Source organism: Capricornis sumatraensis, chromosome 2 (assembly GCF_032405125.1).
Source record: "Capricornis sumatraensis isolate serow.1 chromosome 2, serow.2, whole genome shotgun sequence".
Lineage (NCBI taxonomy): Eukaryota > Metazoa > Chordata > Mammalia > Artiodactyla > Bovidae > Capricornis > Capricornis sumatraensis.
The window spans coordinates 21019869-21025328 of record NC_091070.1 but is presented as its reverse complement, the minus strand read 5'-3'; the positions used below and the strand labels follow the sequence as shown (position 1 = coordinate 21025328).

The following is a 5460-nucleotide window of genomic DNA, read 5'->3' as shown; positions in this document are numbered from 1 at the left end:
GTGCTCAGTTGTGTCCAACTTACTGTGACCCCATGGACTACTACCCTACACCATGGACTACTACCCTACACCAGGCTACTCTGTCCATGGAATTTTCCAGGCAAAAATACAAGAGCAGGTTGTCATTTCCTACTGCAAGGGAGCTTTCCAATCCAGAGATCAAACCCATGTCTTTTGCGTCTCTTGCACTGGCAGGCAGGTTCTTTACCACTGTGCCACTTGCAAGCCCAGACTCAGAACAGTCTGGACTATTGAGCCAACAAATGGTTACTACCTTGACAAGACTGAGGAGCATTCTGGTCCTTTGTTGGAGCTCTAGGGCCTTCTTCACTAGAGCCCATAATTCTCCGGGCCCCATCTGTCTCACAGTCACAGACGTCCCAAAGCTATACAGCTATCGAAGTCTGACCAATTTGTGTCGAATTTTCCAGCTCCCATTTCTTCAGTCCTGGAGATCCTTACAGGAAAAACCCTGCAGGACCACTGGGATGATGACGGTGCCTGATGCAGTTCGGTGCCAGCGGTGTCTCTTCATTCCTCTTTCACTATCAGAATCTTCTGTTTTCAGTTGGTCCGCAGAATCTTGGATGTGTTCTCAAGTTTATTGGGTGCCAAATGTATGTCACACTCTTTTCCAGCTACTGGAGGTACAATATTATATCTTTTACCTGGACTAGTGCAAAGCTGCCAATCTTGCCACATCTGTTACAGTCTGTGCTCCAGAAAAACAGCAACTACCATCTTTTTAAAATGTAAATCAGATACAGTTAAGTACCCTACATACAAAAGAGTTCCTTTCCAAGAGTACATTTGTAAGTCCAATTTGTTCCTAAGTCCAACAAAGTTAGGTTAGGTACCCAACGAACACAACTGGCTATACAGTACTATACTGCAATAGGTTTATAATACTTTTCACACAAATAATTCATTAAAAAACAAGCAACACAAAAAACAAACATTTTAAATCTTATAGTACAGTTCCTTGAAAAGTACAGGAGTACAGTAAAACAGCTGGCATACAGGGGCTGGCATCAAGTGAACAGGCAAGAAGAATTATTGACTGGAGGAGGGTGAAGAGGTGGGAGATGGTAGAGTTCAAGGACCCTCAGCTATAGGAGATGGAGGGCAAGCTGCAATTTCACTCATGCCTAATGTTGAAGGAATGCATGCTTGCATCTTTGAAAGCTCGCAAATTGATCCTGCCGGCAGTCAAAGTGCAGAGTCTTAACCACTGGACCATCAGGGAATTCCCACTCTTTCCTTTTCTTTAGAGCACCCACACTGGCTGGAATCATTGTTTTTCTATTTGTTCACTGGTTTATCATAGAATATAAATTCCATGGGAGCAGACAACTTGATCTTTTTTCTCACTGTGATATTCTCAGGCTGCTTGACTGCAGCCTGGCAGAGTGAGTGTCAGCATCTGTTGAAGAGATCAGTGCTCACTCTGCAGGACAAAGCGTTTTTGGAAAGATGCACCTGTGAGAGGAGATGTCAAGCCTCTGGGAAGCCTTGGGGTAGAGAGGTAGATGGTTAAAACCAATGATCTTAGAGAGCCGGCGGTCCTGTTCATTTGAAAGCACCAACAGGACCACAAAGTATTTGGAAGGCTGTTGGGAGACTGTTTCTAAATGCATTTCATTCTATCTACCTTAGTCCTCTCATGGGCACCTTACTTCTCCTCTAGAGTGTATGGCCTCACAATAGCCGACACTCACAGTGCACTATTTCCTCAACAAATATCAAGTGATAGTCTGTCCCAACAGTTGACAAAGGCCTTCTTGCTCCCATTCAGTCCTCACGAGGACGTTCATAATGATGAAGAAACAGAGGCTCAGTTAGCTGCCTAGAGTTTCTAAGCCAAGAAATAACTGAGTCAGAACCTAACCTCGGTCCTCCAGCTTTCAGGGGGTCTCCCTCCAGCAAGCTGGAAAAGCATCATGTCAGCAAAGACCAAGAGACAACATTCCCTATTACTGAAAGGAAATCAGGGCTGGGCCAGGGGGGTGAGAGGCCCAGGGCAGCCTGAGGGGATATCGTTCCCACCTTTCCGTGTTCCCAGAGAAAATGACTTGGGCTCTATCTTTCGGAATTATCCAGAGAGAGAGGACTGACATCCCTCTGCCCTACTGGCTACCCATGAAGGGAGAGCTGGTCATAAAAGCTGGTACTTTTACGTACCTTTTCCTCAGCTCATTTTCCAGGAGACTGATCTATTTTTCAATACCATTTAGTTCTCTTAATTTTTAAATGTTAAAATATGGGATTAAATCATATCACTGACCAAAGGAAGAGCAAATGGACTCGGGCAAGCACCCAGAGTTCTCTCTCTGATACATGGCTGGGAGAGTCTCTTGTACACTCAACTCCAGGGATGTTCTGGGCCCTTCTTTCACAAGAGGGCGCTAGGAGCAGACTCCTAGGACTTCCCGCAGATCCAGCCGCTGTCTTGGCAGCTGTGAGCTCTGTCTGACCAGGGATCGAACCCACTGCCCCCTGCGACGGAAAGGAGGAGTCTTAACCACTAGACCATCAGGGAAGTCCCGTTCTTCCTCTACTTTAGAGCACACACCCTGGCTGGTCAGTAACGATTCCCCTTGAAGTTGACTCCCTCATTAGTTCCTCCTGAGGGTCTGGAAGGCACAGACTCAAGATGATTCTTCCTGAATCCTAGGGGAGAGAGTACAGTGATATGATAGGGAGTAAGCAGAACCTTTGGAAAGCCGCTGGGCAAAGGGATTCCAGGTAGACTCTCAACAGAGTCTACATGGATCCAAATACATCCTTCCTGGATGGAAAAGGAAAAGCAGAAGCGTAGGACTTGAGACTGAACCGTCTGGAGCATTTGGGGGCCGAGCGTGACTGCTAGTCATTCTGAGAATGCCCTGGAGGGTCACAGTGGGAAGGGACTCCACACAGGAGGGCCAACCTCAGGCCACCAGGACCTTCAAACAGCTCAGGATGCCTTGTAGCCCAGACAGCGAGACAGTTGAGTTGGCTGCTCATCTCACCTCTAGAGACCCAGTGTAATAACAGACACACTGGGGGCTTCAAATTGCAGCTGGAAAGCTCTGAAACAAAAGATGTGATCAGCACGAAATAATATTCTTAGTAGGAGGTGATCTATAAGCTGTGGAACCAGACCCACAAAACACAGAATTGTCAGGGAAGTAGATTAAAAGTCAACACATCCAACATAGCCTTTTTTAAGGGTGAGGAATGTGAGGCCCGGAAAGCAGCAATGGGTTTTGCCTGTAGTTGTCAGAAGAAATAATGACTAAAATATACTGTTCTTGCCACTGGTTCAATGCATCTTCTGTGATACCACATTGCCCGTTCCTGGGATGATTTTTTATTCCTTCACTGGCTCCTTTTATGATAAATAGGACAGATTCTCTTTCTTGATCTTAGTCCACCTGCCTCAAGAGTGAGGTAGGTTATTCATTTTTCATTGACCAGCCACTGTGTTTCACGTACCATACAACAATAAGTGGGAGAGACAAAGGACTTGGTCCAGGAAAGAAGGTAAGTCTCAAGATGAAAAATATATATTTTTTAATAATAAAAAATCTGCATTTCAATAAATATAAGGGACTTGTGAAAAACAGATGCTGCATTATCAAAATTCAGAATAAGAGACTGCTTCTTCACAGTCTTCCCATCAGAAAGAGGCATTTGAACTGAAGAACAGTAAGATTCTTAGTGAAGGGCAAACCATGAACAAAGGCGCAGAAGAAGAAAGGCAAGTGTACTTAGGTGCCCACATGGGAACTGTAAGAAGTGAGGCTAGAAGTGGAGTGGTGAAGCAGACCATGGAGGACCTTGAAAGTCAGGAGTTGGACTGCTGCAAAAAGTGAGAGCCCCTTCAAGGTTTTTGTGTGGGAAAATAACAAGCCTACTAGATTGGTGTTTTAGGAAGGCAATCTTATAACAGCCACTAAAATGAATTGAAGGACTGGAAGAATGAAGTTGGGAAGATGTTAGAAAGTTACTGTTTATAGTATCATCGTAATAATATAGCTTAGAAAGTTATTTTTTTTATAGGTACAGTAAGGACTGCGTGGGAAAAATCAATGTTGAGCAATTTGAATACAGTAGCCTGACTCTGTTGCAAACATACAAATGTTGGCTGCTATAATAATAATTTCTATTATAATTATTATTATTATGTAAGAGATTGTCAAATCCATACTGAGGTAGTGGTAGTAGGGATAGAGAAGAGAGGAACGGACTGAACAGATGTAAGCAACACAATAGTCCCCCTTTATCTGTGTGGGATAAATTCTAAGACCCCCAAGTAGATGTCTGAAACTGCAAATAGTACTTAACTCTATGTATACTATGTATTTTTCTGTATATACACATTTACAGTTAAATTTCCAAATTAGGCCCAGAAAGATTGAAGGAGGAGGGAGAAGGGGACAATAGAAGATGAGATGGTTGGATGGCATCACCAACTCAATGGACAGGAGTTTGAGTAAACTCTGGGAGTTGGTGATGGACAGCAAGGCCTGGCATCCATGGGGTTGCAAAGAGTCGGATGCGACTGAGCAACTGAACTGAACTGAACTGAAATAGGTTAGCAACAATAACAAATAATAAAATAGAACAATTCTAACAATATACTGTAATAAAAGTTGTGTGAGTGTATTCTCTTTCATTCTCTCACTCAGAACATCTAATGGTGATGGTGGTTTAGTCGCTAAGTCATGTTGGACTCTTGCAATCCCATGGACTATAGCCTGCCAGGCTCCTCTGTCTATGGGATTTCCCAGGCAAGAATGTTGGAGTGGTTTGCCATTTCCTTCTCCAGTGATCTTCCCAAACCAGGGATTGAACCTGGGTCTCCTGCACTGCAGGCAGATTCTTTACCAACTGAGCTACCAGGGAAGCCCCCAGAATATCTTACAGTACAAATTTAATGCCTTGTCCATCTTAACGGAGCACTTTATCACACACAGTGGCTGTAATTTTTGCAGCCTGAGGTGCAATAGCAAACCTGTGGGAGAAAACTGTGAGGGAGGAGAGGATCTTGGAGATGAAGTGAAAGAGGGCCCACCTAGAGAGTTAGTGGAACCTGGAGAGTTCTGTGTGATAGAAGTCAAGAGGGGAAAGTTCCACGGAGCTAATGATCCATCTTTTCTGATGGGGGTTGGGAGAAATCAGGAATAAGTTATTATGTTTGGGGGAATGAGAAGTCCTTGGTGAGTGAGAGTTGGGCAGAAGGTAGGAAAAAATGAGAAAGCAAGGGATAAGTGAATGAATGAGTGATGGGGAAATAGAAACAGATGTCTACTCTAAAATTTCAAGAGTGTGTGGAAAGCAAGATGGGAAGAGAAAATGACAGGGGAGGAAGTGAACAAAGGGATATTCTTGCCAGGATGTTAAGCATGCTTACAATTAGATGGAGGGGATTTAATGCTCAAAAGGAAAGAGCTCAGGGCAAGCTGATGGAAGCAG

General features: G+C 44.1%; 1 non-coding gene across 1 annotated transcript; it reads right to left on the bottom strand.

The window, feature by feature from the left end:
* Positions 1 to 4818: 4818 nt before the first annotated feature.
* On the bottom strand, positions 4819 to 4890 carry TRNAC-GCA (transfer RNA cysteine (anticodon GCA)). Its single transcript has one exon. It is a non-coding gene; the product is annotated as a tRNA-Cys (tRNA).
* Between the last annotated feature and the right edge of the window lie 570 nt (positions 4891 to 5460).